The 14,823-nt window shown below is 34.9% G+C and overlaps 1 protein-coding gene across 19 annotated transcripts in view; it reads left to right on the plus strand.

Moving 5' to 3' along the window:
* Nucleotides 1-14,823, plus strand: part of TBCK (TBC1 domain containing kinase) — a 291,657-nt gene that overhangs the window by 107,003 nt on the left and 169,831 nt on the right. The window lies entirely within an intron of this gene.

A 14,823-nucleotide genomic window follows, 5' to 3' on the forward strand; every position in this document is an offset into this window, starting at 1 on the left:
GTTGTATTAAACTATGCTGTGAAGGCTTTTCACTTGGATTTTATGATATTCAAGCCTATTTTTTTTTTTTTTTTGGACACGGAGTTTCGCTCTTGTTACCCAGGCTGGAGTGCAATGGCACGATCTCGGCTCACCGCAACCTCTGCCTCCTGGGTTCAGGCAATTCTCCTGCCTCAGTCCTCTGAGTAGCTGGGATTACAGGCACGCGCTACCATGCCCAACTAATTTTTTGTATTTTTAGTAGAGACAGGGTTCACCATGTTGACCAGGATTGTCTCAATCTCTTGACCTCGTGATCCATCCACCTCGGCCTCCCAAAGTGCTGGGATTACAGGAGCGAACCACTGCACCCGGCCTCAAGCCTAATTTTTAAGATATACAAGATGTATGCTTAAGTGAAAGTAACTTCTATGTTTTACTTAATGCTACCTTAGAACCTTAGATAGATTTTGGTTTTTCTTTCCTCTGTAGTCCACATCAAGCTAAAGGTCAGAATTAAAAATCAAAGGTTGGCCATACGATGACTTAGTCTGTTATTAATTTGTTGTTTGTCACATAGAATCAAGCCATTTTTAAAGGTTGTTCAATAAACATGTATCAAAACCTCACATTGTATCCAACAAATATATACAATTATTATTTATCAGTTAAAAATAATAAATAACAGTGGAAAAGAAAAGAAATTAATAACAAAAGTTACCTTCTTGGTGATGGGGTTGCAGTTGGCAGCATAGGTGCAAGGGAAATTGTTTACTTGTTATATTTGACATTGAAAATTTTTTTTAACAGTGAGTGTATTACTTATTAAAAAGTTAAATTGAAGGCACCTGCCCTCAAGCAATTGTAATTTTTTAGGAGGATGCTTTATCAAAAATTATTGATAAGAAAACAAAATGTTTATGGTACATATTGTTAAAGTAGGAAATGCAATTTATAAAACAATATTGTACTATCTCATTTTTGTAAAATAGAATTTAGTGTATATGCATATATACATAGGAAAACTTGAAAGGCTATACTCTAGAATATTAATTATGACTATATATGTTTGCAGGAGTATGGGTACTAAGGGAGCTTAAGTGCAATTTTTAATTGTTTTCATTTAACATGTTAGTTTTGTAATGTGAAAAAATTTTAAAACTATGTTAGATGATCATGTTTAATACAGTACTATGTATAAAGCAGTTTTTTAAAAACTTTATTCTTACAATGCATGGGAAGAAATACATTTTATATTGAGACCCGGGTGCACAATATGAGCATATTTAATAGAGTCCTATAAAGCAGTTTCTTAAAAACTTTATTCTTACAATGCATAGGAAGAAATACATTTTATATTGAGACCTGGGCACACAAAATTTGAGTGGTGATGTGTAGTGCATGTATATAACTGAAATAAGTGTTATAAAACAGTGTTTTATGCTTCCTACATGTGATGCTTTGTGTCATTCTTGAAAATGTCTTCATTTAATACATTGATTTAATGAACCTAAATTTGAAAAATACTTACATAAAGGATTTTAAAAAATCAATAAAAACTGATTTTTAAAATTAAAAAAATAAAAGTAAAAGGCTGTTAGAGTACATTATCATTATAAATGTGAGGTGTAATACAATAATACTAGATCCAGTCTTAGGGCTAGAGTTGAATAAACTATCAAGGAGCTGATTGCCAAGTTGGTAGTAATGGTGTTAGATTTTTGAGTAAAAAAGGATATCTAAAAAATAGACTAAAAGAAAGGATAATTTATTTCAAAAAGTTTTCTTGAAGACACCTAATTAAATTGTGCTCAGCACTGAACTGAAACAGAAAACATTTATGTAGACAAATGTGTGTGGAAACTGGGTATGGTGGCTCGTGCTTAGAAGGCTGAGGCAGCAGGATTACTTGAAGCTAAGAGTTTGAGACCAGAGCAACATAGCAACACTTCATCTCTTTAAAAAACAATGTGTAGAATTATAAAGACAATCTGATAAAAAAATCCCTGGACATATTCCTGAACACAGATAATATTAAGAAAGGAAACATGCCAGGAAAAATAACTTTGGTTTATCAGAAAATTGAATTCTGAATGATTATGATGTAAGAAACAATGTTGAGCTAAAAATATTGTTAAAACATAATTAATATGAATACATATTAAATGTTTACTGTGTACCAAGCACTGTTCCACCTTCTTTAAATATTATCACTCATCAAATACTACAAGTTGATAAATCGATTTAAACAGTGACTGTTATATATAAACCCAATTTGGGAAGGACTAATAATGTGAAAATAAAGTTCTAAATAATAACATGAAAGGTAAAAGTAGGTGGGAACCAGTTAAAATGTGTCTAATGATTTAGCATTATTTAAAGAAAATGCTCATTTTATTTAGACATTAAGTTAGGGAACATTTCAGATCTGAGATTTGATTTTATCCTCCTTAAAAGCTAATAAGTTAGCCTGTTACTGTTTTCTGGATACTGGAAGAAAACATAAGATTCCTGGGCCAGAGACAAAGGACTTTATCACTGATAGTACGGCAACCAGCATGAGCATTAGCATATTTGTGTTGGTTTCTCTTGCTCTCAAATCCTATGGAGACAACATCAAGGACCTAGATGATGCTTGCATATGTAGTGGATTGCAAGAGAGAAACTGTCAGCTTAGAGAATTATAATTTTTTTTTTAATGGATATGCCTTCCCTTTGTTTGAGAGAGAGCCTTTTTCTTCTAAGGCTATTAGTAAATCTGTCCTTTGTCCAAAGATAGATTCTATTTCTGTTTAACAAGACTGTTTTTTTTTTTTTTTTACAAACATATTTGAAAAGATCGTCCACAGCAAAGGACAGTAATGTCTCTCCTCACAAAAAATTCAGAAGTCTAATAATGCTTGTTAAAATTTTAATTCAACGGCCAGGTGTGGTGGCTCACACCTGTAATCTCAGCACTTTGAGAGGAGGCAGGTGGATCACAAGGTCAAGAGATGAAGATGATCCTGACCAATATGGTGAAACCCCGTCTCTACTAAAAATACAAAAATTAGCTGGGTATGGCTGTGCACACCTGTAGTCCCAGCTACTTGGTAGGCTGAGACAGGAGAATCACTTTTTTTTTTTTTTTTTTTTTTTTATTGGATTTTAGGTTTTGGGGTACATGAGCAGAGCGTGCAAGACAGTTGCGTAGGTACACACATGGCAGTGTGCTTTGCTTTCCTTTTCCCCTTCACCCACATTTGGTATTTCTCCCCAGGCTATCCCTCCCCACCTCCCCCTCCCACTGGCCCTCCCCTTTTCCCCCCAATAGACCCCAGTGTTTAGTACTCCCCTTTCTGTGTCCACGTGTTCTCATTTTTCATCACCCGCCTATGAGTGAGAATATGCAGTGTTTCATTTTCTGTTCTTGTGTCAGTTTGCTGAGGATGATGTTCTCCAGATTCATCCATGTCCCTACAAACGACACAAACTCATCATTTCTGATTGCTGCATAATATTCCATGGTGTATATGTGCCACATTTTTCCAATCCAGTCTATTATCAATGGGCATTTGGGTTGATTCCAGGTCTTTGCTATTGTAAACAGTGCTGCAATGAACATTCGTGTACATGTGTCCTTATAGTAGAACGATTTATAGTCCTTTGGATATATACCCAGTAATGGGATTGCTGGGTCAAATGGAATTTCTATTTCTAAGGCCTTGAGGAATCGCCACACCGTCTTCCACAATGGTTGAACTAATTTACACTCCCACCAACAGTGTAAAAGTGTTCCTTTTTCTCCACATCCTCTCCAGCATCTGTTGTCTCCAGATTTTTTAATGATCGCCATTCTAACTGGCGTGAGATGGTATCTCAACGTGGTTTTGATTTGCATCTCTCTGATGACCCTGGAGGCAGAGGTTGCAGTGAGCCAAGTTCATGCCACTGCACTTCAGCCTGGCAACACAGCAAGACTCAGTCTCAAAAAAAAAAAAAATTAATTTAATGGTAATCATGAAAAGAACAGAAAGAGAATATATAACTTCTACACCAAACTGATGGAGGGTACATGATAGAACAAAGAAAAGACATTTAATCCTATAAAAACAGAAAGAACATATAAAGAATGTAAGCTAATTAAATGGCTTATTAAAGGAAATTTTCAGATATTTTTGAAAATCTATCTTTATAGTACTTATGAGATAAATATAAAAACTTAAAGATACTGGCCAAAGGAGATTTTTTAAAAGGCATTTATTAACCAAAACAACATTAGTGATATTAATACCAGCTAATAAAAGATAAGAGAATACATAAAACAGACCCGTCCATGTATAGAATTTAGTGGTATATGACAGACATGACTGTACAATCAATTAGAAAAGAAAGTATTATTAATGGTCCTGATTGAATAACTATGTATAGGGCAGTATAAATAAAAGCCAAATTTCATACAGCACATAAAAATAAATTATAGATTTACCAGAAGACCTAAATTGGGAGTGTTACATTTATATTTGTAATCTAGGAAATAATTCTTATTAAGGTTACAGAAAGTATAAAACATAAATTTAAAAAGAGAGGATTGAAATTCAGGAATGGTACAAAAGAGGCTTCTATTGTATTGGTCACATTTTATTTTGGTTTAAAATATTTAAGAGCAAATGTGGCAAAATGTTAATACTTGTTAAATCTGAGTGGAGAGTACATTTGTGTTAAGTGTGCTGCTATGCGGGGTGAGTGAATTATTTAATAATTCAATAATTATGATATAATGTATTTATGTTTCCCCATTATGATCTACTTGTAAAATTACTAGAGCATTATTGGTTCTTATAAAAAATTCTGCAATAGCAGTATTATTAGGAAAGTAATATTTATATAGTGACACAGGACTTTTTCAGTGCCACTTCACCAGTCAGAGACCTTTGTGGCCAGCAATGCCCGTGCCAGGCCTTGCTTGGCCCTGGGCTTGCCACAGGAGGTACCCCGCCCACCCAGCCAGCCAGGCTCTGATTGGCTTGAGCTCTGACCCAGATCTGGTACTTGCCCCATGGCTGAGCCAGGCATGCAATGACCTGCTTCCACCTTGGGAACCAGTGTCTGATGAGGGGAGTGCTGTGGCACTTGAACAGGTATGGACTTGTGACCCTGAAACTCCAAAGAGGATGTTACAGCATGCTAACAGCTCTTTCAGTCTCATATCCACAGCCCAATGAACGGAGTTGTGTGGTGCCCAGCAGTTCCTTCTCCCATTGCTCGTCAAGCAGGAGGGGAGTGCTACGGGGTAACAGCTTTGTTTGCACTCACCATTCAACAGGTCCCAAGTTCTTTTCCCATGTCCAAGAATGAGGTTATGCTGACAGCCAGTGGAGTGAGTGAGTCAAAGAGTTTTACTGAGTGACAGAACAGCTCTCAGCAGAGAGAGGAGCCTGAGTTGGGCAGCCCCCTTACCTGAAGTTGTATAGTCTTCCCACCACCTAAAAGTGGGTAGTCCCAAAATGTGGCTGAGTCTGGGGCTTTTATGGGCCCAGAAAGGGAGTGTATATGCTAATTGGTTTGTGAGTATTCAAAAAGCAAAAAAAAAAAAAAAGAAAGGCACCACTCAAGGTAGGCACAACAGTGTAAAAAACTAATTAGAGAAGGGTAGGTATATGTAAATAGGTGAGTAGTAGGGATCAGTCAAAGGAAAGCATGCCAAACAGAAGGAAAGGTTCTTAATTCAGTCTGTGGATTTATCTGAGAACTGTATCTTGTTTTTCAGACTTTAAACTGTCTTTGGTTTGAGGTTGGATTTTACCAGGGACTCACCCCATCTACCTAGGGATCTGTCTGCCATCTGCTGCTATCAATAATAGTGTGAATAGTCTTCAGAGACCATTGTAAGTCATATGGGATAGGAAGTAATTCTTTGTGGGTTAGAAATATCCAGCACATGGCAAATGCTGAGCATCCCTTACCCCCAGCCACTGATTGCCAGTAGCAATCCTCTAATCATTGTTACAAAAAAATGCCTCTACACTCATTTCTGAATAATTAATTTATATATACTTCCAAATGCCCTCTATCAAATGGTTCTGTCAATTGTTAAGAATTTTAGAGTAAACAAAAAGAAATAGGGGAAACAATATATCTTAACCTGAAGCAGAGTCCCATCCACAACTCTTTTGTTGTCACCGAGAGTGGGCAAATTAAAATTATTTAACAAAGCTAAAATTTTAATAGGAATATTGTTTTTTGAAATCTTTTTTTTTAATTGAGCTGTTTCTCAAGTCTGTGGATAATATAAAAATGAGGCCATTTTTAAATTCAATTTTGTGAACAGATTTAATGTTTTAATGTAGAGATTGTTGACAGTGAGTACCTGTGGGAGGAGCATGATGAAATGGAGGACTTTTGAAAACATGTTTCTAACTATTAATAACATTTTTAGTTGCATTTTATTAGTTCATGTATATAGCATTTTTTTTAAAATTCTGAATGTTTGTCTTTAATGTTCTACCTTTAAAATAATTATTGAGGTAATGTTCTATGCCTCTAACAACAGTACAGGCTAGATTCATCAAGGAGAAGAGTGGATACTTTGATAATGATTTACCAAACTGAGTTTCCTACTCAAGAACTAAACCTATGAAAATAAGCCCTCATTAATCTTTCATCATTGAAATTCAGGCTTTCATTGTAGTAGAGATTGTGATTTCTGGCTTTTTTCCATTTGCTCTGGGTCACAGAGCTCTGAATACTAAGCACTGCTAAAGCTTGAATAGTTAGAAATATTGGGCACTGATGTGATGCTTAGATTATACAAGTCAAGGTAGTTATGTGATTTACGTATAAGTAGAGTGAATAGTGTGATTTGATAAAATTGGGGCTGGACTGATATTTATCATTTTTGTCTTGATCTATATTTCTGCTTTTAAAAATATACTAGGCCTCATTTCAAATAAGAACAGGAAAGTATGATTCATTCTTAAGGGAACTCTATTCCTGACATTCTGTGAATAGTATTCAACTTGCAAATTATGAAGAGTTGTCAGGTAAACATTAAGAGAAATGATAAGGAGTGTATCAGTACTGTATGTGCCTTTTCAACCTACTGTCACAGCTAAAGATAAAGCTAAAGAATTCCTTGATATGCTGTTAAAGTCATTGCCATTTAACTGCAATCTGAAAGGATGCTTATACTACTTAAAAGCTTATCATAATCATTTTCAAAATTTTATATTCAACTGAGTTTAAACTAATAGAAAATGTGAAAAGGCCACTCTGAAATATTTATGTGTTTGTTCCTTCGTTTGTTCCTGACCTTCATTATGTTGTTGTTACATAAAAAAAGTTTAGATCTTAGTCTAAAGAGAATACTGACAATGAGCTTTTCAGATTTTATCAAGATATAATTACAGGAAAAGCTAGGAATATCCATCTATTTAGAGTATCTCATAATTAGAGTCCCACTAACCAGTTGTAGTCTCTCTGAACAGTCCTGGGATATGTCCTCTTGTCTGGTAGCTGCTGTGGTGTCCCCAACATTAGTACAAACTCCATTCTGCTGACATTGGATCCATTAAGGCCCTTGAATACAAATAGCTTATTAAAGTCTCTCTCCTGGTGAAGCTTGATTACCTTTCAGAAAGTGCTCAGATCATAGAAGTCAAAGTGGCAGCCGGGCACGGTGGCTCAAGCCTGTAATCCCAGCACTTTAGGAGGCCGAGGCGGGTGGATCACGAGGTCAAGAGATCAAGACCATCGTGGTCAACATGGTGAAGCCCGTCTCTACTAAAAATACAAAAAATTAACTGGGCATAGTGGCATATGCCTGTAATCCCAGCTACTCAGGAGGCTGAGGCAGGAGAATTGCTTGAATCCAGGAGGCGGACGTTGCGGTGAGCCGAGATCGCGCCATTGCACTCCAGCCTGGGTAACAAGAGCGAAGCTCCGTCTCAAAAAAAAAAAAAAAGAAAAAGAAAAGAAATCAAAGTGGCTATTAATAATATCAGGGATGATAAAATGATATTTTGGTACTTTCTATCTACAAAACTATACACATAAGTTAAATATCTAGCAAGTTTTCCAATTTAGTAAATGTTCATTTGCATTACCCACCACATCTGTTTCTAATCTAATGTATCTTTATGCAGACCAGAAACAGGTGAAATGAAGTATGGTGTAATGCAGCAGTTCTCAAATATTTTGCTCTCAGAAACGCTTTATATTCTGAAAAATTATTGAGGACCTCAAAGAGTTTTTGTTTCCATGGTTTATATATATTGATATTTATGGATATTTAAAATATATTTATGTATTAATTCATTTAAAAATAACAGTAACAAACTCATTGCATGTTTAACCAAAATAAAATATTTTTTTCTGAGAAATAGTTACATTTCCCCCCCACAATTGAATAGTGGGATTGTTTTATATTTTTATAATCTCTTTACTTATTTAAGTACATGAAGAAAATGTTACCTCGCACAGACATGTACAAAGTTTCTCAGACAGTGGTATTTTCCTGAACTTCTCGGACCAGTGCTCTTTTTTTTTTTTTTTGGAGACAGTCTCACTCCATCACCCAGGAAGGAAGTGCAGTGATCTCAGCTCACTGCAACCTCTGCCTCCTGGGTTCAAGTAGTGATTCTCCTGCCTCAGCCTTCTGAGTAGCTGGGATTACAGGTGTGTGCCACCATGCCTGGCTAATTTATTTTATTTTATGAAACATTTTTCTCTTTTCTTTTTAATAATAAAGGTGGAAAATAGAAAGTTCTCGGTCCTTAGCTGTGTTCAATGAAAACATAAAACAACAACAACAAATCTGTAATGATGATGTCTCTGTACATCTTTCATATCTTCTTGAAAGATGATGCAGTATTTTGGCTGTCAGAAAAAGAAAAATGAAGGATGGCATAACAGTGATGATTCATTTTAATACTGTACTATGCTTGTAGATAACTCCATCATTCTTCTGTTTTTTTATTAGTATTTTTAAGCATAGTTGAGAATAGTTAATTGGTAATGGTGAAATAATTCTTATTGATAAATGAAATATTTTATATAGTGTCTAGGAGTCTATCCTTTTTACTTTCCACTCATACCTCTCCAAATTAAAAAAAAAAAAAGTGTGAATCTTTTGTTGTGACTTACTGAGTTTACCAAAACTTTGGCTTGTTAAAATACTTTTTTATTACTGAAGTTTCTGGATTGTTATAAGGGTGATCATTGTAACTCCTATATGTAAGTCTTCTAAATGTCACATCCTCTGCCCAGTGTTCTACATTCATTAACTAATCTTCACAATGATCCTACAGGTTCAAGGAGTTAATTTTACTAGGTCACAAAGTACAGATTTTTACACATCCTTTTCTTTAGGGTCTGTATGTATTACAGAGAAGGCGTATAATAATTTAAATATGAAAATACTTCTGACTTAAGACAGATGACATAGTATGTTTGTAAAGGATGTGGATTAAGAAAATCAATAGAAAGGCACTTCCCTTTGTAGTAGTAAAACATAATTTTCTGCTTTTCAGAATCAAGAAAATTATCCCACTGCCTTGGTTTTTCCTACTGACGGTTCTAAATTTGACATTACCAATCACATGGAAGGATCTCATGAAATGCTAAATATCACTACTTTTGCTTGATATTGCTAGGGGGCAGTATTTACTTAGCTGACTATGTAGAATAGTACTATACCAAAACAATTGTACATAATTTCATGATCTGGAGAATATACTTAGAGTATGTATGATTTCTTTTCATTGGATTTCACTTTCTATTAAATCAGGAAATAGCTAATAATATCTCTATTCTTAAATTGCTTTTCTTTTTAATTAAAACCTGCCTTGTATTTGAAATTATTGTGTCTTGATGTCTTTCATGTATCAGGCTCTATTATGAAGCTATACCAGTATCCTGAGAAATTATTTAAGATGAAAATATCAAGATTTTAAAAGGAAGAAATATAAAAAGGAAAAACAATAGACATTACAATCTCACAGAGTATGTTACCTATTTATTAATCTCAATTATCCTTAATTGATAAGAAGTCACTGGTTCTGGTAAGCACCTAGGAGCTGTTATATGTTATATTAAAAACATTTATTCAACTTGAACTAATTATTTCTTTTCAAATATCATTAGAAAAAGCTTTATTTTGCTTATTTTAAATAATTTTTAATAATTATTGTCAAAGTATTCATATATAACAAAATCTCAAGTTTAATTTTTTAAAATACATTCTACTATTTAATATGAAGGATTTTTTCCCAATATTAAGCAAGGAAGACTTAAAGCAAGGAAAACTCATTTTCTCATTATTTCACGTTTGTTGAAAGCTTCTTAAGAAAGTATATAGTCTCATGACTATTTGGATCTTTTAATTTATCCCTTTCAATGATGTTCATTATGTTTTTCATTCATTCTTTCAACAAATATTTAATCCTTTCAGCAAATATTTGTGTGCCTATTATATGCCAGACATTTTTCTATGCCATGGATACATCAGCAAAAAAAATAAAAGATAGGCAAAATCTCTGCCTTCCTATTCTAGAATAGATAGACAATAAAGAAGATAAATATATTCTACAGTAGGCAGTGGTAAGCTCTAATTTTTTTTTAAAAAAAAAAGCTAAAGCAGAAGTATTTATGTTACGTGCTCAGGTAAAGGAGAAATCGAATTTTCATTATTTATTTCTGAGACAGGGTCTTGCTCTGTCACCCAGACTGGAGTGCAGTGGTGTGATTATGGCTCATTTGCAATCTCAATCTCCTGGGCTCAAGCAGTCCTCCCTCCTCAGCCTACCAAGTAGCTGAGACCACAGGCATGCACCACCACGCCTGTGTACTTTTTAAATTTTTTGTAGCAATGAGATCTCCCTGTGTTACCCAGGCTGGTTTTGAATTCCTGGCTCAAGCAGTCCTCCCGCTTTGGCCTCCCAAAGTGCTAGGATTGTAGGAGTGAGCCACCACACCTGGCCATGAATTTTGAAATGAGGTAGCCAAGAAAACCTCACAGAAAAATTGACTTATGAATAAATGCTTTAAGAAAATAAGGGAAAGAGCAACCCAAGCAGAAGGAGTAGCAGGTGCTACAGCCCTTAGGTAGAAGCATATCAGAGATGTGGAGGTACAGCCAGCAGACCATTGTGACTAGAGTACAGTAAACAAGAAGATAAAGTCAAATAGGTAATGAAGGGCCACATTACATAGTTTTATTGATCATCATTAGGACTTTGGATTTTATTGCTAGGAAATAAAAGCTACCGATGCCTTTGAGCGGATGAGTGATGTCTTACGTAAGCATTTATCAAGGTCATTCTGGCTGCTATGCTGAGAGAAATCCAAGGATGGACAAGAATGAAACCTAGGAAACTAGTAATGGACTAATGCAATAATCTAGGCAAGAGATAATGTTGGCTTGAATCAAGATATTAGCTGTGGAGATGGTGGGAAGTTTTCATATGCTGCATATATTTTGAAGGTAGAGCCAGCAGGACTACTGGTGACAAATACACAGCATGTGAGGAAGAGAGGAGTCAAGTTTCTGAACAATTGAAAGGATAGAGTTGCTTTTAACTGAGATTTGGAAAACTGTACATGGAAGTATAGATTTGGAGGAAGTCTCAGGAGCTCATTTTAGGATATGTATATCTGTTAGACATGCAAATGGAGATAACAGGCATTTGGATATACAGTTTCAGAATTTGTGGGAGAGGACTGGGGATGGAGCTGTAAATATGAGGGTCCTCAAACTATACAGTTATTACTTGGAGAAAAATTAAAAAGAGAACATATCTAAGAACTCAGCCTGGGACACTCCAATATTTTAAAGTCAGAGAGAGGAAGAGGAACCAACAAAGGATATGCATAAGGAGCAGTCAGAAAGATAAGAAAACTAGGTGAGTATGGTGTTTCGGAAGCAAAGTGGAGGGAAAAAAGTGTTGTGAAAAAGTAGGAATAGTCAACTATGTCAAATCCTGCTGATGGGTAAAGAACGATTGCAATTGAGAATTGGCCGTTAGATTTAATGACATAGAAATTATTGATGACCCAGGTAAGAACAGTTTCAGTGGTGAGATGGAGGCAAGAACTCGATTGGAGTGGGTTGAGAGAATATTTAATGAATACTACTCTTATTAAATTGTAAGCTCCCTGTAGCCTGGAACTATACTTTGTTCACTGCTATAGCCTTTCACCTAACACAAATTGGGCATGTATTAGGCACTTAGTAAATACTGAATTAATGAATAAATGAGTAAAATAACATTTACCCACAAGAGTCATATCATTCTCCTACAGAGAATATGATAGAAAAGGCCATAAGCTCCTGTAACTTTGCTGCCATTAACTTAAACCAGAACTTCTACTGTTACCTTTAAGAGTAGAGCATTTTAGGTATGTTTTCATATGTCTGACTCTTCTGTTAGCTTGGCACACATGATATATAGTACAAAGCATTTCATATTAAATAAATGAACAAAATCAAGCACGAATGAATGAAATAGTGAATGAATATGCCCAGAATTAAGTATAGTACAAGTATGTGGTGATAGGTAATTATAATATAAAAATGATTACTATAATTGTATATGATACAACTATATTATATAAGATACAAAGCATAGTGGGATAGGTCTCATAAAAATATACAAAAAAGTTTTCACAGAACAAATGGCATTTGAGGCAGGCTTGGAAAAATCTTGTAGAGCTTTGATTGATGGAAATCTGCCTTGGCAGGAAGTAGAACATGTATAGGGAAGTGGTAAGGTACAAAGAAATTTAGTCTAATGCTGTTTCTTATGCTGCTATTAAGAGTAATACTACTTTAAATTTACAGTTTGTTACTGTTTACAAATCATTTTCACATATATTATTTCAACATCACACCATCTCTCTGACATAGTTCAGATAACTAGTTTATCTGTTTGACAAATGAAGATTTGAGATTCACAGAGGTTAGTTAACTGACTTGACCAAGGCATGGTATCCAGTAATTGTCAGAATCAAAACTCAGATGCATGTTTTCTGACTCCAAGTCCTTCTTGGCTTTTTCACTAATTCACAGTGGCCTTAAATGCATGAGTACAAAATTGTACTTAATTTGGTATGCAGTGGAAATCTATTGACATGGTGGAGCAGGGGAATGATGTCATCACAGTTGAGTTTTTAGGAAAATCAACTTGGTGGAAGGAAATGTTGAACCAGGTAGAAACTGAACAACTGTGAAGCATTTGCAGTATATGAAAAAAAGAATAAGAACCAAAACAAGATTCATTCAGTATGAATGGATAGAAACAGAAGACTGAGGAGACCTTGTAAAAATATCTATCACACCTACTTTTGTACCTAAGATTTTTCTACCTAAGTGACTATAATAATGGTGCTGGCAGAAAAAAGAGGCAGTTTGAGGTGATGAGTGTGGTATCTTGGGTGCAGTTAAGTTACACAGAAACAATTTGATCCTTTCAAGGCTTGCTTTTTTAAGGATCAAGTTGTTTCCGTGTAACTTAACTTGCTTTTGAGGTTTATTAAGTGGGACCAGAGCAATTTAATTTTGGAGCATAATTTTGCTCCATTACTAAAGCAATACTCTTCTGACTATTCTCCCCAATGCCTTGTTTATAACAGGTTGTGGTTTGTTTGTTTTTTCATTCTGGTTAGTGAGAAAATTAACTGTTCTTGGCATTTTATGAGCTTGGCATTTTTTCCCTCTGATCATTTGAGGTGGTTTCTGCCCCAGTTTGTATCTCGTGTGTATGTGTGATACACACACACACACACACACACACATATACATACATACACACATATACTCTCTTTACTACTTAGCAAAGATTTGGAGGGAAACTTTGGCAGATTTCTGGAGCTTTCTCTATGCACCTCTCTCTCTGGCAGAATCTTCCAGGACCCTCTCCTGAAGATTCTAGCCACCTTAATCGCCCCAGATTTCCTACTCTACATATTTAGCTCAGGACAGCCATCAAGCTCTTTTTGGGTTCTTCCTCCCTGTCAGTGGCCTGGAACTTCTTTGCATGCATGCCCTAAATTGGGCAATTTTAGGGTTCGTTTCATTTGTTCCTCCTCTCTTAGTTATTATTCTCTGCTGCCTGATATCTAAGATGTGCAAATTGTTATTTTATGTATTTGGTCTGATTTTTAGGTGTTTAAGTTCAGTAGGTAAATATGGTTCCTGTTATTTTACCTTGATCAGAAGCAGAATTCTTCCAAAGATCTTGATATAGCTTATTACAGAGACTAGTATGGGAGAAAAGGTACTGTTAGCTAGTTGTTGAAATGATCTGAAAAAGATTCTTAATGGCAATTAGCTTTTATCTAAAGGGAATAAGGTAATATTGATGTCATGTCTTTAAAAGAGATGTTGAATAATAGCAATGAAACTAATTCTGCTGACTTTATTTTTAAATTTAAATTAAAATGAACAATTTATATTTTATTTTTTTCTACAACCTTTACTCATTACAAGTAAGCCATATACCTTTGTGCTTTTTCCTTTTCTTATTTATGATGTACCTAGAAAAATGTATCTAAATTTCTGCCTATAAAAATGATATGGTGGAGATTATTTTATTTCACATGTAGTACTTAGATTTTAATATACAGTATACTTATAAAGTTCTTGATTGGCATCTTGATAATATAAATACTCAAGTGAAATGCAAAGACAATAGGCATCTTTACTTATAAATTTGTAATTGCTAGATGCTGAAAGACTATTTAAACTAACCCTGTAGGTAGTAGAGAGGTCTTTAATAGCAGCCTGTATTAACTCACAAAGTAAAATAAAATTAGCGCTTTTTCAGATTTTTCTGTAAATTATATTTTTGACACTTGCTATTGACAAAG

Source organism: Callithrix jacchus, chromosome 3 (assembly GCF_049354715.1).
Source record: "Callithrix jacchus isolate 240 chromosome 3, calJac240_pri, whole genome shotgun sequence".
Lineage (NCBI taxonomy): Eukaryota > Metazoa > Chordata > Mammalia > Primates > Cebidae > Callithrix > Callithrix jacchus.